This window comes from Manis pentadactyla, chromosome 12 (assembly GCF_030020395.1).
Source record: "Manis pentadactyla isolate mManPen7 chromosome 12, mManPen7.hap1, whole genome shotgun sequence".
Lineage (NCBI taxonomy): Eukaryota > Metazoa > Chordata > Mammalia > Pholidota > Manidae > Manis > Manis pentadactyla.
The window spans coordinates 97,357,393-97,383,309 of record NC_080030.1 but is presented as its reverse complement, the minus strand read 5'-3'; the positions used below and the strand labels follow the sequence as shown (position 1 = coordinate 97,383,309).

Here is a 25,917-nt window from a genome sequence, read left to right as displayed (position 1 = left end):
TATAGATTGCTCTATATATTTTGTCCTATTAATCAATTGGGGATTTCTGACGCAGGAACTTTTTAATGTCTTTGGACAAGACAATTGTCTACATCTGTGAAATTACCCTACAATACAACTTTTATTTCATGACATGGCAAAATGTTAGGAGGTAGAGGGAACACTGGGTTGATAGGAATATGATAAGAATCACAGTCCTTCAAAAACTTTGATTTAAAGCAACATTTAGTGATGATAAAGGTGATAATATTAACTGTTTTTGTTTTTTAAATAATGAAGAAATACCAAAACTTAAATTTGTCCATCAAGCTTAAAATTGCTGTTTGATATCCACTGCTCCTCTTTGTCCCTGTGATAACCTGAAATTGTAATGTAGAATAGAGTTCATTTTTGGTCTCTCCAACAAGAAGCCCACACCTGAGAATCTGAAATACAAAACTTAGATTCTGTATAATCAGTGCCCAAGTTTTTGTAAAAAAAAGTGACTTTGAGCAAAAATTTTAGAGAGAAAAATAACACCCAGTGTGGTTATCTATCAGGCTTCTGGAAATTACCATTTTGGTGCACTCAAAAAGGTGATTAAAGAGAGATTAATATTGTCATTGTCTTTTTTAAAGGTGTTGTCAGTGTTAACAAAATCTAACAAGGGATGGTGAAGCATCCTATTGTTTCAGCAGAAAGTGGTTAACCACCTCTGTGTGTAAAAGGACAAAAGGACAAGTTAATTCCAGAACTCTTAACATCTACAGGTATAGGAGAGGGCGCTGAACCTTGGAGAGAAGGTTTCCACTGTGGTCAACTCACAGCCAGGCAGTGAGGGATCTAGCTAGTACAGTGAGTGGAGCTACTACAACCAAAAATTACAGAGCAGAAAGCACTATTCTTTCTCATAGATAGGAAATAGAAAAAATAGTTAAGGATAAAAATTAAATTAGATCTTACATGTGAAATCTGGGGAGAGGGATAGTTGTTGCACTAAGAATAGCTGATGCTGCTTGCTGGTGATTAAACTAAGCTTCTTTATGTTCCCCTCCCACATAAATTGTCAAGTGCCTTCTTGTGTTTACCAGGGTATTCTGATCTAGGACCAAACCTCTGATGATATGTAATGTTTTCTCAATAAACAATAAGGAACCTGGCCACACAACTTCAGATATATTAGTCTTAGGATTCTGCTTTTACAGAGTTTGGTGCTGAGAGACAGTCTGTCTTGTCTTTTCGGGTACGTGTGTGTGTGATGCGTGTGTGTCTAGGAAAGGAGCAAGGCATGCATGTCACCAAAAGAAATAGCAATGTCACTTAATTTATTATCTCAAAATGTTATCCATTAAGTCAGTGTGTGATTTTAAGTTCTTTCTTATATTTAGAGAATAAAATGTGAACTAAGACATCCAGCAAGCCTCTCTGAGTAGAGCCCATACTCAGGCCTTTCATTGCATTTTTGTGTTGTTCTCTATAAGCAGGCCACCAGAAAAGGATGACAGTCTCCCACCTAAGGCATTCTGGGAATATCACCACATGTTTGTGCCCAAAGATAAATCAGGAAAATTGTCTAAACAATGTTTCTGTTTCATTTTGATAATCGCTCAGGTTTTGCTGTAAGAATTTGTGTATTGATATAGATTTTCTCTAATTCATTTAGCCTTGTGGCTTCAGCCGACCTTCCAAACAATCTATAATAGGGACGGAGAACGGCTAAAGATCCAGTTTCATTTTAAAGAATTGTCAACTAACGCCTGTACTTGTCTATAAGCCTTTTATGAAATGTCCAGGGGTACAAGGGGCTCAGTAATTAGAATACACAAATGCATTCCCATTTGTGTCAAGGGCAAAATACATTTTGGCTGGTCAATTTATTGCATATTCTTTCAAGACATATTTTCAAAAACTTTTTCTAATTATTTACTTTTTTTTCATGATAGAAGTAATGTCAGGAATATTCATAACAACACCATCATAAAGCTATCATAATCATCAAAGCCAATGATAAGGACTGTAAACGTATTTAAATGCCAACCAGTTATCAAACACAAAGCTAAGTATCTTAAATGGAATTAATTGCTCATTAACTCCTACAGATCTTCTTTTGACAGGAATCAGTACCATGTACAAGCTAAAGAAAAGACCAATGAAGTGCACTGCCCCAGCTCTCCAGGACTGGAAATGGGGAGTCAGATCCCATGGGCTCAACTGAGAGCCTTGCTGGGGTGCTTCCTTAAATGTAACTCTAGCAGGGCTCTAGTTGCCTTTCCCTCCTCCCTTCCTTCCTCTCTCCCTTCCCTCCCCTTCCTCCCCTCTGTTCCTCTTCCCTCCCCCTCCCCTCCCTCCCTGCCCCCTCCCTTCTTTTTCTTTTTCTTCCCTCTCTATAGGACAGACCAGCAAAGGCCCTTGTAAATTAGCACTGATTAACAATCACAGGATCAAAAGGTTTGGAAAATTATTTTTTCTCAGTCTCTCATAACAACAACAAAAATAGCCCAGACCTTGGACTTAGGAACTAATTGGAGAGGAAAAAAACCTTACTGAATAATCTTGCACCAGAGCCTAGAAGTGAGAAAAAGCCAAATTGGCAGATGTGAGTGTTTGGAAAGTAAACGTATCAATAGACTTTAAGAAGCTTCTATAAACAGACTCAGGAAAGATATGTCAACTGTCAACTTATTCAGTATCAAATTATAACAAAAAATATTTAATCCATAATTTAGAATTTTAATAGTCCCTTACTATTTAGTTAACAGTGACAATCTCTCTGTATGCATAGTAACATGTGCTCAATGTTTATTATCTTTTACAGTGATACTCTTTAAGAGAAGTAAATAATTATATTTTATCCAAATCTAGATAAATACCCTCACATTATTAGCATACCATAAATGATACAAAAATAAAGAAATCTCAAGTTTATTCATAGAAGAATGATGGCCCTGCTTCTGTTTTTTAATTTATTTATACTTAGTCTTTGTCAGAAATTAGTAAATTTCTATAAAATATGAAGATAATTTGGAAACATATAATTTAATAGACTTATTATATTATATCCTAATTTATGAGAAATGAGATATTTATTTGTGAATGTTCCAAAAGCAAAAAAAAAATATTTTTGAGGATTTCATGTACATCTGAAATTTCTTTCCTAAGATATTTAGGGGAATGACTGCAATGTCACATATTCTGTAAAGGTATAATTAGAAGGGAATTAATGTAGGTTTTGTTGTTTACATGATACATATAACTGTTATTACCAAATAAAACAGTTGTTCTTAGAAACTGACAGAGGAATAGCAACACAAAATATATCATAGCCCTCATCTTGTTTGCCAGTAACCCAATTTATAACTGTAAAGACTGTTTTTATTTATCTATTAACTCTGTGTGATTGTTATAGGCCATAACTCTTTATATAATAAATGCACAATCTTAGAATACAACTTGATGAATTTTGACAGGTGTATGCACTCATGTAACCATCACCCAGATCAAGATATCAAACAGTCTCACTAACTTTTCCCCTTTTGCAGTTTTACCCATCACCCCTGCCCCACAGCCAACACCAGTCTGCTTTTTGCTTATGAATCTCTTTTAGTTTTGTTTGTTTGATTGTCTTTTTTAGATTCCACATACAAGTGAAATCGTATTATATTTGTCTTTCTCAATCTGACTTATTTTACTTAGCAACATACTTTCTAGATCCATCCATGTTGTTACAAATGGCAAGATTCCATTCTTTTTTTATGAGTGTGTACTATTCCATTATATATATACACCACCTCATTTTTGTCCATCTATTGATGGAAAATTACATTGTTTTCATATTTGACTATTGTAAATAATGTTGTGATAAGCATAGGAGTGCATATGGATATATATTTTGGGGTTAATGATTTTGTTTTCTTTGGGTGAATTCCCAGAAGTGGAATTACTGGATCATATGACATTTCTCTTCTTAACTGTGGATCTTTCTCTTTGAGCACTTTAAACATATTATGCCACTCCCCAGTGGCCTGTAGAGTTTATGCTGAAAAATCAGATGATAGTCTTGTGGGGTTTTCCTTGTAGGTAACTCCTTGCTTTACTCTTGCTGCTTTTAAGTTTCTCCCTTGTCTTTAATCTTTGACATTTTAATTATTATGTGTCCTGGTGTGGACCTCCTTGGCATTATCTTGTTTAGAGCTCTCTGTGCTTTCTGGACCTGGATGTCTATTTCCTTGTCTAGGTTAGGGAAGTTTTCAGCTATCATTCCTTTAAGTAAGTTTTCCACCCTTTCTCTCTTTCTCCTCCTTCTGGGCCTCCTATACTATGGATGTTGGGATGTTTGATCTTGTCTCAGAGCTCCCTTAATCTGCCCTCATTTCTTTCCTTCATTTTTTTCTTTCTGCTCTTCAGCTTGAGGGCTTTCCATTATTCTGTAGTCCAAATTTCTGATCCATTTTTCTACATCCTCTAATCTGCTGGTGATTTCCTCTAGTGCTTTTCTCATTTCATTTATTATATTCTCCATTTCTTTTTTTTTTATATGCTTCCTTTCTTTGTTGAGGTTCTCGCTGAGTGTGCTGTGGGGTTGCTAGTTGGGGCCAGGCTGGTAGGGATGCTGGGTGTCAAAGGGCTGAAGTTCGAGAATTTCCAGGTTGGCAACAGTCTGGGACTTAGTTGGTGGGGTGACAGAGTGAAGATGCACTGTGCATGGGTCTTCCACGTAGATGCCAGCCAGGGCCATACCAGTGGGGCAGCTGTAGGTGGATGGCTGGAGTCTGGGAGTTTCTTGACTAGGCTTGAGGCCAAGGCCATGCAAACAGGGTGGTCAGGGATGGAAGGGAATGAGCAGGGGGAATCCAAGCGAGTGTTGCAGTAGTGCCTCCGTGGTGGGACTGCTGGATCTCTGACAGGTGTGTTTGGCTGTGAGTGGGGCCAGGAGACCCCCTCCATCACAACTGAAGCTGATGTGTTCACCCTGATACTGTTCCTGTCCAGACTAGCAATGTGCATGGGCAACATAAACAATGGCTCTCACACTAGCAGTGTTCACGGGAATGTAAACAATGGTGCAAAGCCTCCTGCCATCCACACTAGCAGTGTCTGGGGGGCACACAAACAATAATGCTTGTCCTGCCAGTTTCTGCACTAGGAATGCAAACAATGACCCTCAGCAGCTCCTGTGGTCACAGAGTTCCAACAGTTCCCCTCCTGTTTGGTGAGTGCTTGAGTTCTGAAAATCAGCTTCCTTCAATCATATTCATGGTCGGCTTTAAACCCTCCAATTCATGGCTTTTTTTTTCTGTGCTCCAGGGCAGGCAAGTCTGAGCTCCAGTAGCTCAGTGATATCCCACCTTACTGGAGGGCTGCACTGGGCATGGGGCTCCCTCCATTACCATGTCTCTGTTTCTCATGCAATTTTTTCTTATGGAGTCTGTTTATCTCTTGTGCAGAAGGTGTTCACTCAGACCTGTGTTCTTCCTCAGGATGAAATGCTGTGTGTAGGTGTAAACTTGGTGTGTACATGGCAGGAGGTGGGCTCAGGATCCCCTGGTTTCCCCCCAGTCAATAACAAAATTCCTCTCTTTTCCTAATTATAGTGACTTGATTCAGGTACAGGATAAGAAAATTGTTTCATACTAGCATACTCTACATTGCTCAGTGGAAACACAGCATATGACTGAGGAATATCTTTTTTAAAAAAAAGTACTAAACATTCTTTTCACGTTAATTATGTATGTCAAGAATCTTGCATTCTGGTCCTGGTTCTTCAAGTAACTTACTGTGTAACTTTGACTTCTAAGCCTGTATTTCATATGGCAAATGAGAGATAACTGAACTAGGTGGACTATAGGATATTTCCAAATGGATATTTTGTGAATTTAGTAGGAATAGTTGTATATGACCACAATTTCATTTTAACTGTATCAGCAGCATCATTGCTTGGACGTAGTCCAGCAATTGAACTTTTGATATTTCAAAAAGATCTCAGTATAGGAAGAGTTGACCTATAAAATATATAGTGAGGTTTGGAGAAATTATAAGCTAATTTTAGGCAACATACTTTGTGTTCTTTCCTTTCCCGGAAGAGGACCAGCATGAGACCAAATAAATCTATAGGAAACCCAGTTAAATATAAGGGTTTATATATTTTCAGTGCTTGAAAGGGAAATAGCAGTGTCCAATGGGGGGCTGGGTCAACACTGATTTTAAGATTAGGTGTGTGTATCTGAACTTTTCAAGGATAGAGCCCCTCTGTAATTATCTCCTACCTGGAGTCTAGTCACAGTGAGTAATGCCTGAACCTGCTAGGCACTATCAATCATTTGGTATATGGATGTTCTTATTCCAGTCTATTTTTTGGCTTTCTCATTGGCTTGACCCCATAGCTAAAGACCAGAGGTGGAAGGAATTTGACTTCATTAAGGTTTCTTAGCTGGTACCAAATGCCCTAATTAACAGTTCCAGTAACTTACCTCATAATGGGGTTATATAACTTCAGCTGTGCTCCCCCAGCCCAATCATTATTACCTGAACTAGAATGGAAAAGAATATATCAGGCTTTTCAGAAGCATCACACTTTCCTCATGAAGTACAGAGCTTCATTAACAATACTGAAGTTTTAGTTTTTCTATTTCTGCCACTCACTTCATTTTATCATCCCTTTCTTTCCAAGTGATAACCGCAATGCTTGCTGGTTTTCCGAATAAGGCCTTTATGCTATTGAAGTGGATGCTGTGGTTTGTACCTTAGAGCTCTCTTTGGGCCTGAAAGATATGGTCCCTGCTGCTCAAAGTGCTTCTAGCTGTTAGCCCTCTTAGAAAATTGTCCACAGCTGGGGAATCATTTCATTCCAAGCTTGCCCCTGAAATGTCTATCTCTGGTGGATGCATGATTATATAGGCCTAGCCTCTTCACCAAAAAGTAGGATGTTGTTAAGACTAAACTGCAGCCCAACTTTTCCCCTTGTCCATTTATTCTTTCTTTCCTTCCTCAGGGGCTGATCCTACACACTGGTCTCCATTACAGCTTCCCAGGGACCCAACCAGAAAAGGTATCAAAATTATTTATCATCTTTGGATATTGTTTAGTTTTATACATATGGCCTTAGTCATCCATATTCCTGTAAACAGGGAAGAATGTGAATTTATTTGTTAGGAATAACAGGAAATTAAACAATATACTCTATATGTAATATACTTTATAGTACAGGAATCAGGCATATGTATTTTTCCAGTAAAAGTATAGCTAATATTCATTATTTAGCATTCATCCTTTTACAAGTTAGTTGTGTGTACTTTTCACTAATTTAAATTGGATAACTCCCTTTGAATGTGGGTATAAATATGATAGAGGATGAGTTATTTACCTACATTTTTCTATAAGCCAAAGAAAAAGAATTAAATAATAAAAACCAGACTCTTGACCTACAGTATTTTCCTTTATTCAGTTAAAATTATTTTTAAAGGACTTGATCTCATATTTTCAAAGGTGTTTTTCCATCTTTCCCTCTTTGTATCACACTCAACTGTTTCCATATCTTTAACTTTTATTGTCAAATTATCCTGACTATTCTTATATCTTGTGACACATGGAAAACAAATATAAAGACAGTAGAAAAATGCAATAAAGTGTAACCTTATTTTAGCTGAATCAGATATTTAGTTAAACTTTATCCAAGTAAGTTTAGCTCAGGGAATAAGAATTTTAATCCAAGTTTGGTGTACTATGCAGGAGATCTGTTGAAATTCAGAATAATAGGAAAGATAATCAAAATGGGAACTGAGATAGAAAATACTAATTGTCTAATTAAATCTGCTTCCTGATTCTGAGTAGATGGGCCATTATACTGTTAGGTCTTGTACATGAAGTCCAGAAATTCCTTCCACAACTGATTAAATTGAAGGCTGTACATTAATCACAAGCTGTGTGTTTATCTTTCATTTGTTTCTCTTAATTTTTTTAGAAAAGGATAATTAAGTAATTATCTTCTATACTGTTGTGGGATAAGGTATCATGCATATCTGGCCTAATATATTTAGCAATTATTGGTTAAATGTGTTTCTTAATATCTTCACATATAAACCATCCAATAAACAGATGCACACATTCAGCTTAATTGAATACAAGAGTGAATTATAAATCGTGAAACAAAAATTCCTCAGGATAAACTTATGGATTTTTTAAGAAAACCATCACTTAACATTAATGATTTCATATGTTGAACACCAATATAGCATGGGTCCCCCAACCCTAAGTGTGCTGTCTGGCAGCAGCATCTGTACTTCCTGCCAGTCTAAGGCAATGAGTGCTGGCACTAGAACTTAACTGGCAGAACAGTGCCTCAGGTAGACTCACCCAAGAAATAGCCGACACTTCATACAGAAGATCAGCAACAGCACATTCTTCTCAACAGCATATCCCATCCCTTTATCAGAATCAAACAAGAGACTGATGGGGAAAATAATCATAAGGCTGTCAGATTTGACAAATGAAAATAAGGGAGGCCCAGTTCAATTTAAATTTCAGATAAATAATGGATAATTTATTAGTATAAGCATGTGTTAAATACTGGATCCTGCATTTTACCTGGCAATTCTATATAATGAGCTTTCAAACACAGATAATAAGAATATATTCAAAGTCCAGTAACAGAAACAGAAAGTACATTTCCAAAAAGGGAATATAATACAGAGAATTGGTTACATGCATCTTGGAAGGCTTAAGAGAGCAAAAAGGAAATAGTAAAACAGCTCAGATATTAGAAACTGCAGGAAAAAGCTGTGATCTGCTGAGCTTGAGGGACAAAATGGAGGGGGCTTATTTTCCTGGAGGGCACAATGAAGACGAGTGGCTGCATGGCTGTTCTGAGGCCTTGACAAAGGGCCCCAGAGCTGGTTCTGCAACACAGAAGAGCAACTATCCAAATCAGGTTATAAACCCCAGAAAAAGTACCAGGTGGGGATAACAATACTACCGTGGAGTTACCAGGGGCTGGTTCTCACCCGCCGACCTGTGAGAAAGAGGCTCTTTCCAGAAAAGGTGTCAGTTGCTACTGGAATAATGCTATTATCAATCTTCCTCCTCCAGTCACTGATAGAGCTCAGCTAGAAACCTATCAGTAAGAAACTAAGAAATATCATTATGACCTCCCAAAGTCACATAGGACCACAGCAAAGTATGACTAAGGTCTGAGAAATCCTCAAGAGAAGAATATCTTTTAAAAAGTCTGGGCAGGAGGAGAGAGACTCACAATGGTGGGGTGAGAGGTGAGATTGAGAACTCCTCCCAAAACTACATATATTAAAAAACTATAGTTAATACAACTAATCCTAAAAGAGCAACAGGAAAGAAGGTCAAACCAGACCGCATACACCCGAAGAACAGAGCAGACCTAACAAAACAGGGTAACGTACCAAAGCCTTGATCTGGCGGGAACCAAGCCCTTCCCCCACCCCAGCTCACTGTCAGGAGGAAGAGAAACAGAGCAGGGAAGGGGTGGAAGCCTTGGACTGTTGAGCACCCAGCCCTGGAGGTCTGCTTTGGGAGCACAAACCTACATTGCATGATGCTCTGGATATTAGTGGGGTTGGAAAGCTAACACAGGCAGAATACTTGGAAAGACTAAGATTCCAGCCATTTGTGGAAGACAGGGATCCACATCTACCTTCTCTGGGACAAAGGAAAAGTGGGCAATCTGAGAGACTTCCTAGCAGAGAGAGGGCTGCTGAAGGGGCAGGGTTTGCATGAAGCTTGCTGCACGGGAGAAGGGACAGGTGGACAAGGTTGTCTGGGAACGCTCTGCCCAGCAGGTTGGGAACCTTCAGGAGCTTCAGGTGCTCCATCTCCCTGGCTGGCTGCTCAGTTCTGAGGCCCTTCACTGTGATACGCAGCCTGCTGCACCTTCCTCCTGGCCTGATGGCACAAGCTCACAAACTGGTAGTCCCTTCCATGGCATCAGACCAGTCAGAGGGAGGCCCCAACTAAGGCAGTTACAGATGCAAAGCACAGAGGCTTAAACTCCTGTTCTGGCCCACTGGTTATGACATTGGATACAGGCACTACCATCAGGAAGCAGGAAACATCTGTTTCCTCTTTTCAGGCACCAGCACCACTCCCTGCGACTCCCCACATCACTCCAGGGGCTGTGAAGCTCCAGAGATTAGACCTTCTGGGCACTAGAGGACACCACATACAAATATGAAATGTGAAAGGAACCTGGCTCAAACCAAAATCTCACAAATACCAAAAAAAAGGCCAAATGAAACTGAACTCACCAATTTTCCAGAAAGAGAGTTCAAAATGAAAATCATATGTATGCTCATGGAGGTACAGAAAAATATTCAAGAACTCAGGGACGAATTTGGACAGAGATTCAATCATTAAGAAATTCCATATCTGAAAGGAAACATACAATGGAGGGATTTAAAAGCAGATTAGATGTAGTAGAAGAGATGGTAAATGGAATAGAAATTAGAGAAGAGGAATACAAAGAAACTGAGACACACAGAGAAAAAAGGATCTCTAAGAATGAAAGAATATTGAGAGAAATGTGTGACCAATCCAAACCAAACAATATTGACATTATAGGTGTATGAGAAGAAGAAAAGAGAGAAAAAGGGATAGAAAGTGTCTTTGAGGAAGTAATTGCTGAAAACTTCCCTAATCTGGGGAAGGAGATAGTCTCTCAGGCCATGGAAGTACACAGATCTTCCAACACAAGGGACCCAGGGAAGACAACACCAAGACATATAATAAGTAAAATGGCAAAGATCAAGGATTAGGACAGACTTTTAAAAGCAGCTAGAGAGAGAAAAAAGATCACATACAAAGGAAAAACCCATCAGGTTATCATCAGACTTCTCAGCAGAAACCCTACAGGCTAGAAGGGAGTGGAATGATGTATTTAATGTAATGAAGCAGAAGGGTCTGGAACCAATATTACTTTATCCAGCAATATTATTATTTAAATTTGAAGGAGGGATTAAACAATTTTCAGATAAGCAAAAGCTGAGAGAATTTACCTCACACAAACCACCTCCACAGTGAATTTTGGAAGGACTGCTACAGATAGAAGTATTCCTAAGGCTAAAGAGCTGTCACCAGGGGAAATAAAACCACAGCAAAGTAAAGCAATTAATTACTAAGCAGATGCAAAATCAAACCAACTACCCCCAAAGTTAGTCAAGGAATAGACAAAGAGTACAGAATATGATAGCTAATAGAAAGAATGGAAGAGGAAGAAAAAGGAGAAAAAAAAAAAAAGAAAAACCTTTAGGCTGTGTTTGTGATAGCACACTAAGTGAGTTAAATTAGACTGTTAGATAGTAAGGAAATTACCCTTGGACCTTTCATAACAATTCATCTAAAGCCTGCAATGGCAATAAGTACATACCTATTGATAGTCACCCTAAATGTTAATGATCTGAATGCACCAATCAAAAGACACAGAGTCACTGAATAGATTAAAAAAACAAGACCCCCATCTATATGCTGCCTACAAGAGACTCATTTCAAACCCAAAGACATACACAGACTGAAAGTAAAGGGAGGGAAAAAGATATTTAATGCAACTAACAGGGAGAAAAAAGCAGAAGTTGCAGTATTTGTATCAAACAAAATAGACTTCAAAATGAAGAAAGTAACAAAAGACAAAAAAGGACATTACATAATGATAAAGGGGTCAGTCCAACAAGAGGATATAACTATTGTAAATATCTATACACCCAACATAGGATCACTTACATATGTGAAACAAATGCTAACAGAATTAAAGCGGGAAATAGAACACAATGCGTTCATTTTAGGAGACTTCAACACACCACTTACTCCAAAGGACAGGTCAACCAGACAGAAAATTAGTAGGGAGACAGAGGCACTGAACAACTGAACAATGTATTAGAACAGATGGACTTAAGAGATATCTACAGAACACTCCATCCAAAAGCAACAGAATACACATTCTTCTCAAGTGGACACGGAGCATTTTCAAAAATATATCATATACTAGGCCACTAAAACAGTCTCAGTAAATTCAAGAAGATTGAAATTGTACCAACCAGCTTCTTAGATCACAAAGGTATGAAACTAGAAATAAATTACACAAAGAAAATGAAAAGCCTACAAACACATGGAGGCTTAACAACATGCTCTTAAATAATCAATGGATCAATGACCAAATAAAAACAGAAATCAAGCAATATATGGAGACAAATTACAACAGTAATTCAACACCACAAAATCTATGGGATGCAGCAAAAACCATGCTAAGAGGGAAGTATATTGCAATACAGGCCTACCTCAAAAAAGAAGAAATATCCCAAATGAACAGTCTAAACTCACAATTAATGAAACTGAAAAAAGAAGAACAAATGAGGCCCAAAGTCAATAGAAGGAGGGACATAATAAGGATTAGAGAAGAAATAAATAAAATCAAGAATAAAGCAATAGAAAGAATCAATGAAAGCAGGAGCTTTTTCTTCAAGAAAATTAATAAAATAGGTAAACCGCTAGCAGACTTATCAAGAAAAAAAAGAGAATCTGCACACATAAACAGAATCAGAAATGAGAAAGGAAAAATCACTATGGACACCACAGAAATACAAAGATTTATGAGAAAATACTATGAAAAATTGTATGCTAACAAACTGGATAACCTAGAAGAAATGGACAACTTTCTAGATAAATATTACCTTCCAAGACTAACCCAGGAAGAAACAGAAAATCTAAATAGACCAATTACCAGCAATGAAATTGAATTGGTAATCATAAAACTACCTAAGAACAAAGCCCCAGACCTGATGGTTTCACTGCTGAATTTTATCAAACATTTAATAAAGATTTAATACCCATCCTCCTTAAAGTTTTCCATAAAGTAGAAGAGGAGGGAATACTCCCAAACTCATTCTACAAGGCTAGCATCAATCTAATACTAAAACTAGGCAAATTCATACTTAATAGTAAGAAGCTGAGAGCTTTTCCTTTGAGATCAGGAATAAGACAAGGATGCTCAATCTCCCCACTTTTATGCAACATAGTTCTGGAGGTCCTAGTCACAGCAATCAGAAAGTACAAAGAAATTAAAAGCATCCAGGTTGGCAAGGAAGAAGTTAAACTGTCCCTGTATGCAGATGACATGATATTGTACATAAAAAAACCCTAAAGAATCCACTTGAAAACTACTAGATGTAATATCTGAATTCAGCAAACTTTCAGGACACAAATTAATACACAGAAATCCATTGCATTCCTATACACTAAGGATGAACTAGCAGAAAGAGAAATCAGGAAAACAATTCCATTCACAATTGCATCAGAAAGAATAAAATACCAGGAATAAACCTAATCAAGGAAGTGAAAGACCTATACTCTGAAAACCACAAGACACTCATGAGAGAAATTGAAGAAGATATCAGTAAATGGAAATACAACCCATGCTCATGGATAGGAAGAATTCGTATTGTCAAAATGGCAATCCTGCCTAAAGCAATCTACAAATTCAATGCAATCTCTATCAAAAGACCAACAACATTCTTCAACGAACTAGAGCAAATATTCTGAAATTCATATGGAACCACAAAAGACCCCAAATAGCTAAAGCAATCCTGAGAAGGAAGAATAAAGCTGGGGGGATTATGCTCCCCAACTTCAAGTTCTACTACAAAAGCCATAGTAATCAAGACAATTTGGTACTGGCACAAGAACAGACCAATAGACCAATACAATAGATTAGAGAGCCCAGATATAAACCCAATCATATATGGTCAATTAATATATGATAAAGAAGCCATGGATATACAATGAGGAAATGACAGCCTCTTCAACAACTGGTGTTGGCAAAACTGGACAGCTACATGCAAGAGAATGAAACTGGATCACTGTCTAACCCCATACACAAAAGTAAACTTAAAATGGCTCAAAGACCTGAATATAAGTCATGAAACAATAAAACTCTTAGAAGAAAACATAGACAAAACTATTCTAAATATAAACATAAGCAAGTTTTTCCTGAACACATCTCCTCGGACAATGGAAACAAAATAAAAAATGAACAAATGGGACTACATCATGCTAAAAAGCTTCGGTACAGCAAAGAACACCAACCATCAGCAGAACAAAAAGGCACCCTACAGTATGGGAGAATATATTTGTAAATGATGTATCTGACAAGGGGTTAACATCCAAAATTTATAAAGAACTCATACATCTCAACACCCCAAAATCAAATAACCTATTAAAAAATAGGCAGAGGATATGACCACTTCTCCAAAGAATAAATTCATATGGCCAACATGCACAGAAAAGATGCTCCACATCACTAATTATCAGGGAAATGCAAATTAAAACAACATGAGATATCACCTTACACCAGTTAGGATGGCCAACATAGAAAAGACAAGGAAAAACAAATGCTGGTGAAAATGTGGAGAAAGGGGAACCCTCCTGCACTGCTGGTGGGAATGTAAACTAGTTCAACCATTGTGGAAAGCAGTATGAAGGTCCCTCAGAAAACTAAAAATAGAAATACCATTTGAACTGGGAACTCCACTCCTAGGAATTTACCCTAAGTATGAAGGATTCCAATTTCAAAAGACATATGCACCTCTATGTTTATTGCAGCCCTATTTACAATAGCCACGAAATGGATGCAACCTAAGTGTCCATCAGTAGGTGAATGGATAAAGAAGATGTGGTTCATATACACAATGGAATATTATTCAGCCATAAGAAGAAAACAAATCGTGCTATTTGCAGCAACATGGATGGAGCTAGAGGGTATTATGCTCAGTAAAATAAGCCAAGTGGAGAAAGACAAGTACCAAATGATTTCACTCATGTGTGGAGTATAAGAACAAAGCAAAAACTGAAAGATCAAAACAGTAGCAGACCCACAGAACCCTAGAATGGACTAACAGTTGCCTAAGGGAAAGGGACTGAGCAGGGTGGGTGGGAATGGAGGGATAAGGGGAATAAGGGGCATTACAATTAGCAGACATAATGTAGTGGAGGGGTACGGGGAAGGCAGTATAGCACAGAGAAGACGAGTAGTGGCTCTATAGCATCTTACTATGCTAATGGACAATGACTGTAATGGAGTACATGGTGGGGGACTTGATAATGGGAGGAATCTAGTAACCACAATGTTGCTCATGTTTTTGTATATTAATGATACCATATATATATGTGTGTGTGTGTGTGTGTGTGTGTGTGTGTGTGTGTAAAAAAAAGAAGTCTGGACAGAAGAATAAGATTCAGAGAATAATTTTCAGAAAAGAATGATAGTTCAGTTCCAAAATTAACAAACTGAAGAATTAACAGCTGAGATGATAGAATTAATAAGATGAAGATTTTATATAGGTATAAATAATTTCATCAGAGTGGTTAGGATAATCTTTCTCTTATAAAGAATAAACAATTAGATTTCATATAAATTGCAAATAAATATGCCCAGGTAAAATTAAAATTACTTCAACTAATAGGCAGGAGAGAAAAATGTCCAATCAGAGAGATCAAATTAATCAAATGGAGGAAGAACCAGAGAATTTTCTTAGTCATATAAACACAAAGAAATGGAAAGAATTAGAGGAAGTAGTAAGATGTGGATAATAGAGCTATAAGCTCTAAAATAAATCAAATGTAATTATAGAAGTAAAGCAAACAAACAAGAAAAGGATGTATTTTTTAAAATTCTTAAAACTGAAAATTTCAGACTGAAAAGTAGGCCTAGTGTCAAATGAGTGGATGGCATAGCCAGGGCATCTTGCTGAAAATTTCAGAATCCGAAGAATAATGGAAATGGAATTCCTAAAAGCTTCCATAGGCAAAATTCTAGTTCTTTACTGTAGAATAAGCATCAGAAATTGCATCACCAACTCTGATTGCCAGGAAACAATAGAAAAATATGTTAAGGTCATCAGGGAAAGCTTTGCAAATTGTTATCTAAATACTCAACAAAAGTGACATTCAAAATTAAGGGAGAAAATGAAGCCAAATAAGATTTTAGTTCCTTTATTTTCAATATAACATAGAAGGAAATACACAGAGATATATTTCACTAAAATAATAACAACAAAGGAAAGAAAAATATATAATTGAAAACTTTTAGAAAGTCATGAACAAATTAAACAATTAAACATAATAAAGAAAATAAAGCACACTCCAGCTAACACTCAAGAAACTTCTCAAGTGTAAATTTACTGAGCATTAATGTAATCCTAGAAAAAAAGGTTTGATATATTGAACAAATAAATTGGTAGAAAATAGAGCTAAAAATAATGAGGTATGATCCTGAGTGGGGCAAAATAATGATGCTTCGTTTGCTTTATAAACCCTGACACACAAATAGAAATAGTAACTGGAGCAGCAAAGAAAACAGAATCAAAATATTCAACAAAACTGGGTCACAAGTTTCTGCCCCCCACACCTCCCCTCCCCCAAATGCCCAGAACATGAATGAAACAGCAGGACTTTATCAAAAGCCTCAGGGTTTATCAACTGTGCAAAAGTGGCTGAGGGCAGGAAATCATTAGTGAGTCCTAATAATTCTAAAGTGTCAGAATCCAGAAAATGCCAGCAGATACTCCCTCTTGCAGTCTGAGAAGAGTGAGAGAAACAGGGAAAAGATTCTGTAGGCTGCAATTTGTGGGTTAGGGCTTAAAATACTCACCAAGCCCCACTAACTAGCAGCATGAAGATCAGAGCATCTTGAGGCAGGTAATCTCTGAAGAGCTGTACTGACAAATACAATAGCCACCTGGCACACAGGGCTATTAAGCTAGTCTAGATTGCAATTTACTGATAACCTGATAATACTCACCAGGTTTTGGAGACTTAAGGACCCCACCACCTAGAAAAAACAAGGAAAAAAACCATAATATATCCCAATAGTTTTTACTGATTTAAAATTAAAATGGTATTGTTTATGATAAACAAGATTATATAAAATGTATTGTTAAAATTGATTGCACCATAGTTTCTCTTCATTTTTTGTAATGTGGCTACTAGAAAAGTTAAATCTGCTTATGAGACTTATGTATTCTTATTAGTGCCATTCTAGAGGTTCAGAATACCTTAAAAATCTTCCTTACAAACTGACAGTGACTTCCACTAAAAAATAGAAAAAAAAAACAATACTAGGAGTAGAATTAAAGTTGAGTAGAAAAGAAACACTAGAATAAGTGAAAAACTTCAAATGCTAGGATAAGAGGATTTCATAAGATGTAGTCAAACAGAAGAATGTGGTGTTTTCAACAAGGCATCTCTGTTCTGCCTAATGGGTACTTTAGTATGTCTCAGCACTATGTGACCAGTGGAATCTCCACTCAGTTTTTAGTCCCCCAGTGGCTGGGGGTTTCACAGTCAACCTGCATAAACATGTGTTTAAAACGTGTTTGGCCAGAACTCAAGAGGAAACCTATGCAGATTTCTGAGTCCTGCCTTCTATACAGTTTCCTCATCTCCAGTTTTCTCACCCACAAATATCAACTCCCTCAGATTTCCTGGGATGCGAATTCTGTCACCTCCAATTTGCTGACCTGCTAATCTTTATGTGTATTCCATTTCCTAGTGTTACAGTTTGCAGAGTGTACCAGAAGAAGGGGTGAGCATGAAGCTCAAATTAATTATTTCCCTTCTTTAGGACGATAGCAGTGTACTATCTTCATTCCAGTGCCTCGAAAAAAAATATAAAGGTTCCTTCATAAAGTCCAGTCTTTTGCAGTGGTTCTTGGTTGAGGCAAGTCATCTAGGCATTATTCTATCATGGCAGAGAATAGAATTCTACAGGGATAAAATGATTAATCTAAGACTGTAGTATGAGAACATCATCTCAGAAAATTACAGACTAACCAGATCTGTAAGTTTCACAAAATGTGACCATTCATTAGTCCACAAAAGAAAACTCAAATATCCCAAAATAAAAACCTAGGGATACTTACATTGTGGTGAGTTTGGACCTGAAAAAAAAAGGCATACCCTTTTTCTGGGTCATAAAAGAATTCATAATAATTTAAAAGAAATTAATCACACGAAGACAGAGCCAAGATGGCGGTGTGAGTAGGACAGTGGGAATCTCCTCCCAAAAACATATATATTTTTGAAATACAACAAATACAACTAATCCTAAAAGAGAGACCAGAAGACACAGGACAATAGCGAGACCACATCCCCACCTGCGAGAACCCAGCGCCTGGTGAAAGGGGTAAGATACAAGCCCCGGCCCCGCGGGACCCGAGCGCCCCTCCCCCCAGCTCCCGGCGGGAGAAGAGCAGGCAGAGCGGGAGGGAGACGGAGCCCAGGACTGCCGAACACCCAGCCCCAGCCATCCGGACCAGAGCGCACACACAGTGCATGTGTGGGGTACTGGATACTAGGGAAACAGGGAAACAAGATCTTTGAGTGGGTCCCAAAGCCAGCACCCCTGTGACAAAGAAAAGCGAGTGCTTTTTGAACATCTTAAAGGGACAGGGATGCCACAGCTGGACGGAAGCATCCTGGGTCACAGTCCAGTAGCTGGAAATTTCAGGGAACCCCGGGCACACTAACCCCCTGGGCACCAGCTCTGAGAACCCTCACGGAGGCAAACAGCCAAACAGCCCCCAGTCCATTACCCTTCCGGGGCCCCATCATAGCAGAGCAGCTGCCTGAGCCTGGCCACACCCACAGCAAGGGAGCTTCCTCCACACCAGCTGGGCAAGATGCAGAGACCCAGTCTACACGCAATTGCCCAACACAAGCCACTAGGGGTCGCAGTGGTCCCAGTAAAAAGGCCAGGAGTAAGTGGAAAGACTTGGCTCTCCCAGCTGACAGAAAGCCAATAGCTCACCATTGCACCTGTCAACATGAAAAGGCAAAAAAATTTGATCCAGACCAGGATAACCCAGACAGCTTCGACATCTTCTACATCTTCCCCTGAGAAGGAACCTGGGGAGAGACATTTAGCCAGTCTACCTGAAAAAGAATTCAAAACAAAAGTCATAACCATGCTGATGGACTTGCAGAGAAATATGCAAGAACTAAGGAGGGAGAATACAGAAATAAAACAATCTCTGGAAGGACTTCAAAACAGAATGGACGAGATGCAAGAGACCATTAATGGACTAGAAAACAGAGAACAGGAACGCAGAGAAGCTGATGCAGAGAGAGATAAAAGGATCTCCAGGAATGAAAGAATTTTAAGAGAGCTGAGTGACCAATCGAAATGGAACAATATCTGCATTATAGGGAAATGAGAAGTAGAGAGAGAAAAAGGGATAGAAAGTGTCTTTGAAGAAATAATTGCTGAAAACTTCCACAAACTAGGGGAGAAAATTGCCTCTCAGACCACAGAGGTACACAGAACTCCCATGACAAGGGATCCAAGGAGGGCAACACCAAGACACATAATAATGAAAATGGCAAAGATCAAAGACAAGGAAAAAGTATTAAAGACAGCCAGAGAGAAAAAAAGGTTACCTCCAAAGGAAAACCCATCAGGCTATCATCAGACTTCTCAACAGAAACCCTACAGGCCAGAAGAGAATGGCATGATATACTTAATGCAATGAAACAGAAGGGCCTCAAACCAAGATTACTGTATTCAGCACGAATATCATTTAAATATGAAGGAGGGATTAAACAATTCCCAGACAAGCAAAAGTTGAGGGAATTTGCCTCCCACAAACCACCTCTACAGGGCATCTTACAGGGACTGCTCTAGATGGGAGCACTCCAAAAAAGAGCACACAACAAAACACCCAACATATGAAGAAGGGAGGAGGAGGAATAAGAAGGGAAAGAAATAAAGAATCATCAGACCATGTTTATAATAGCTCAACAAGCGACTTAAGTTAGACAGTCAGAAAGTAAAGAAGCTAACCTTGAAACTTTTGTAACCACAAACTAAAAGGCAGCAATGGCAATAAGTACATACCTTTCAATAATCACCTTAAATGTAAATGAACTGAATGCACCAATCAAAAGACACAGAATAATAGAATGGATGAAAAAGCAAGACCCATCCATATGCAGCTTACAAGAGACTCACCTCAAACCCAAGGACATGCACAGACTTAAAGTCAAGTAATGGAAAAAGATATTTCATGCAAAGAACAGAGAGAAAAAAGCAGGTGTTGTAATCCTAGTATCAGATAAAATAGACTTCAAAATAAAGAAAGTAACAAAAGATAAAGAAGGACATTACATAATGATAAAGGGCTCAGTCCAACAGGAGGATATAACCATTATATATATATATATATATATATATATATGCACCCAATACAGGAGCACCAACATATGTGAAACAAATACTTACAGAATTAAAGGAGGAAATAGAATGCAATGCATTCATTCTGGGAGACTTCAACACACCACTCACTCCAAAGGACAGATCCACCAGAAAGAAAATAAGTAAGGACACAGAGGCACTGAACAACACACTAGAACAGATGGACCTAACAGACATCTATAGAACTCTACATCCAAAAGCAACAGGATACACATTCTTCTCAAGTGCACATGGAACATTCTCCAGAATACACCACATACTAGGCCACAAAAAGAGCCTCAGAAAATTCCAAAAGATTGAAATCCTACCAACCAACTTTTCAGACCACAAAGGCATAAAACTAGAAATAAACTGTACAAAGAAAGCAAAAAGGCTCACAAACACATGGAAGCTTAACAACACGTTCCTAAATAATCAAAGGATCAATGACCAAATCCAAATGGAGATCCTGCAATATATAGAAACAAACGACAACAACAACACAAAGCCCCAACTGCTGTGGGATACAGCAAAAGCAGTCTTAAGAGGAAAGTATATAGCAATCCAGGCATATTTAAAGAAGGAAGAACAATCCCAAATGAATGGTCTAATGTCACAATTATCGAAATTGGAAAAAGAAGAACAAAAGAGGACTAAGGTCAGCAGAAGGAGGGACATAATAAAGATCAGAGAAGAAATAAATAAAAGTGAGAAGAATAAAACACTAGCAAAAATCAATGAAACCAAGAGCTGGTTCTTCGAGAAAATAAACAAAATAGATAAGCCTCTAGCCAGACTTATTAAGAGGAAAAGAGAGTCAACACAAATCAACAGAATCAGAAACGAGAAAGGAAAAATCATGACGGACCACACAGAAATACAAAGAATTATTAGAGAGTACTATGAAAACCTATATGCTAACAAGCTGGGAAACTTAGGAGAAATGGACAATTTCCTAAAAAAATACAACCTTCCATGACTGACACAGAAAGAAACAGAAAATCTAAACAGACCAATTACCAGCAATGAAATTGAAGCGGTAATCAAAAAACTACCAAAGAAGAAAAGCCCCGGGCCAGATGGATTTACCTCTGAATTTTAGCAGACATACAGAGAAGACATAATATCCATTCTCCTTAAAGTTTTCCAAAAAATAGAAGAGGAGGGAATACTCCCAAACTCATTCTATAAAGCCAACATCACCCTAATAGCATAACCAGGCAAAGACCCCACCAAAAAAAAAACTACAGACCAATATCCCTGATAAACAGAGATGCAAAAATAGTCAATAAAATATTAGCAAACCGAATTCAAAAATACATCAAGGTATTGGTCCCAGACCATGACCAAGTGGGATTCATCCCAGGGATGCAAGGATGGTACAACATTCGAAAATCCATCAACATCATCCACCACATCAACAAAAAGAAAAACAAAAACCACATAATCATCTCCATAGATGCTGAAAAAGCATTTGATAAAATTCAACATCCATTCATGATAAAAACTCTCAACAAAATGGGAATAGAGGGCAAGTACCTCAACATAATAAAGGCCATATATGATAAACCCACAGCCAACATCATACTGAACAGTGAGAAGCTGAAAGCTTTTCCTCTGAGATCAGGAACAAGACAGGGATGCCCACTATCCCCACTGTTATTCATAGTACTGGAGGTCCTAGCCACAGCAATTAGACAAAACAAAGAAATACAAGGAATCCAGATTGGTAAAGAAGAAGTTAAACTGTCACTATTTGCAGATGACATGATATTGTACATAAAAAACCTTAAAGACTCCACTCCGAAACTAGGAGAGCTAATATCGGAATTCAGCAAAGTTGCAGGATACAGAATTAACACACAGAAATCTGTGGCTTTCCTATACACTAACAATAAACTAATAGAAAGAGAAATCAGGAAGACAATTCCATTCACAATAGCATCAAAAAGAATAAAATACCTAGTAATAAACCTAAACAAGTAAGTGAAAGACCTATACCCTGAAAACTGTAAGACACTCTTAAGAGAAATCAAAGAGGACACTAACAAATGGAAACTCTTACCATGCTGTTGGCTAGGAAAAATTAATATCGTCAAAATGGCCATCCTGCCCAAAGCAATATAAAGATTCGATGCAATCCCTATCAAATTACCAATAGCTTTCTTCAATGAAGTGGAACAAATAGTTCAAAAATTCATATGGAAACACCAGAGACCCTGAATAGCTAAAGCAATTCTGAGAAGGAAGAATAAAGTGGGGGGGAACTCACCCCCCAACTTCAAGCTGTACTACAAAGCCACCGTAATCAAGACAATTTGGTATTGGCACAAGAACAGAGCCACAGACCAATGGAACAGACTAGAGAATCCAGACATTAACCCAAATATATATGGTCAATTAATATTCGATAAAGGGGCCATGGACATACAATGGGGAAATGACGGTCTCTTCAACAGATGGTGCTGGCAAAACTGTACAGCTACATGTAAGAGAATGAAACTGGATCACTGTCTAACCCCATACACAAAAGTTAATTCAAAATGGATCAAAGACCTGAATGTAAGTCATGAAACCATAAAACTCTTAGAAAAACACATAGGCAAAAATCTCTTAGACGTAAACATGAGTGACCTCTTCTTGAACATATCTCTCTGGGCAAGGGAAACAAAAGCAAAAATGAACAAATGGGACTATATCAAGCTGAAAAGCATCTGTACAGCAAAGGACACCATCAATAGAACAAAAAGGTGTCCTACGGTATGGGAGAATATATTCGAAAATGACAGATCCGATAATGGGTTGACATTCAAAATATATAAAGAGCTCACACACCTCAACAATCAAAAAGCAAATAATCCAATTAAAAAATGGGCAGAGGAGCTGAATAGACAGTTCTCTAGAGAAGAAATTCAGATGGCCAACAGATACATGAAAAGATGCTCCACATCGCTTGTCATCAGAGAAATGCAAATTAGAACCACAATGAGATATCATCTCATACCAGTAAGGATGGCTACCATCCAAAAGACAAACAACAACAAATGTTGACGAGGTTGTGGAGAAAGGGGAGCCCTCCTACACTGCTGGTGGGAATGTAAATTAGTTCAACCATTGTGGAAAGCAGTATGGAGGTTCCTCAAAATACTCAAAATAGAAATACCATTTGACCCAGGAATTCCACTTCTAGGAATTTACCCTAAGAATGCAGCAGCCCAGTTTGAAAAAGACAGATGCACCCCTATGTTTATCGCTGCACTATTTACAACAGCCAAGATATGGAAGCAACCTAAATGTCCGTCATTAGATAAATGGATAAAGAAGATGTGGTACATATACACAATGGAATATTACTCAGCCATAAGAAAAAATCAAATCCTACCATTCGCAACAACATGGATGGAGCTAGAGGGTATTATGCTCAGTGAAATAAGCCAGGCAGAGAAAGACAAGTACCAAATGATTTCACTCATATGTGGAATATAAGAACAAAAGAAAACTGATGGAACAAAACAGCAGCAGAAGCACAGAACCCAAGAATGGTCTAATAGTTACCAAAGGGAAAGAGAGGGTTAAGGGCGGGAAAAAAAGAAAGGGGGCCTTACGATTAGCATGTATAGTGTTGGGGGCTATGGGGAGGGCTGTGCAACACAAAGAAGACAAGTAGTGATTTTACAGCATCTTACTATGTTGATGGACAGTGACTGTGAACGGGGTTGTGGGGAGGACTTGGTGAAGGGGGGAGCCTAGTAAACTTAATGTCCTTCGTGTAATTGTCGATTAATGATACCAAAATAAAAAAAAAAGAATTTAGTCACGCAGTGTATCTTCTCTTATCACAATACAATAGAATTAGAAGTCAGTAATAGATACATAGAAAATTGACAGATGTTTAGAAATTAACAGTTAAAAATAACACATGGGTCAGTGAAGAGATCAAAATGCAACTTAGAAAATATTTTGCATACCATGAATATGAAAATACAACAAATTAGAATTTTGTGAGAGGTAGATAAATAGCACATATTTTAGGGACCATAGAAATGTATGGCACTAAAATATTCTATTAAAAAGTTCTCTTCTTATAACTTACTAAATAAAACAAAAAGAGCAAATTCAACCCAAAATAAGTAGCAAAAAACACAAAAATATCACAGCAGGAACTAATAAAGTGAAAAAACAAAAAAAATAGAGTAAAGCAATGAAACCAACTATTGGTTCTTTTTTGTAAACATCAAAAAAATTGGTAAGCCTTTAACAAAGTTTTATCAACATAAAACATAAAAATTACCAATATCAAGAAAGATAGGCATGACAGTATGACAGCTTCTTCAGAAATTAAAATAGTAACAAGTTAATATACATATGCCAATATATTTGACAACTGAAATAAAATGAGCAAAAAAACACAAACTATGAAAGTTCACACAAAAAAGAAGTAGATACTCTATTTTAAAAATTGAATTTATGGTGAAAAAAACCTTTCCACAATGAAAACTACAGGCACAAATTACTTTCAGATGAATTGTACAATTCTGCCAAATGCTTCAAGAGGATAAAAATCCATTCTACACAGTTTTATAGGAAATCGAAGAAAAGGGGAAGCTTTCAACTCATCCTATGATACTAGCTTTACTCAGGTAACAAAATCAAAGATATTACAAAAAATAAAAACCATAGATCAATATCACACATGAGCCTGTATGTAAAATTCTAAAGAAAGTTTATCAAAATCTAATACAACAATATATAAAAAGACTGTAAATGATAATCCACTGGGACTTCTACCCAGACTGAAATTTTGTTTTAATGTTTGAAAAGCAATCAAAGTAATTAATCATAATAGAAAGCTATAAAGAAAAACATGATGATTTCATTAGAGGAAGCATTTGAAAAATCCAACATTCATTTTTTAATAAAATTTCTCAGGGACCCCAAAACATAGGCACCTCCCTCAATCTGGTACGGGACATCTATGAAAAATCAACAGCTAATTTATGCTTAATGGTGAAAGAAAATGCTATCACCATCAACATCAGGATAAAACTAGAATTTCTGCTTTCATCACCTCTTTCCAGGATTGTGCTGGAAGTTCTAACCAGTTCAATAGGACGAGACTAGAATATGAAACACACACAGATTGGAAAGCAGAAGTAAAATTGTATTATTTAGAGATACTTTGATAATCTGTGTAGAACATTCTGTTAAATCCACAAAGGATTAGAACTAATTGATAAACTTGATAAGAACAAAAACCCAATTTAAAAAATTGGCGAAATACTTGAGGATATGTTGCCATAGGAGACATAGGGGTGACAAATAAGTACATGAAGAGAGACGCAACACCAATTTTTTCATTTCAGAAATATTATTTAAAACCACAACAGTACGCCCCTACATGCATATTAGAATTGTGAAATTTACCGAATGTCATACTGACTGTCGTCAAGTGTGTAGAGGTACTGGAATTCTCATAGAGTGCTGGTGAGAATACAAACTATGCAATCTTTTTGGAAACATTTCAGAATTTTCTTAAAAATTTGAACATGTAACAATCAGATGACCCATTTATTCCATTCTTAGTTATTTTCCCAAGAGAAATGAAAGTGTGTGTTTATAGCAGCTTAAGAGTTGTAAAAAAAAAAAAAGGAAAACCTTGAAAGACCTAAGTGTCCACATTTAAAATGGAATACTACTGTGGA

The 25,917-nt window shown here is 37.5% G+C and overlaps 1 long non-coding RNA gene across 1 annotated transcript in view; it reads left to right on the top strand.

The window, feature by feature from the left end:
- The window catches only part of LOC130679889 (uncharacterized), a 357,709-nt gene that overhangs the window by 180,149 nt on the left and 151,643 nt on the right, over positions 1 to 25,917 (top strand). Inside the window, exon 3 of the long non-coding RNA XR_008992885.1 lies at positions 6,968 to 7,024. This is a non-coding gene — a long non-coding RNA (uncharacterized LOC130679889). The remainder of the gene's footprint in view (positions 1 to 6,967; positions 7,025 to 25,917) is intronic.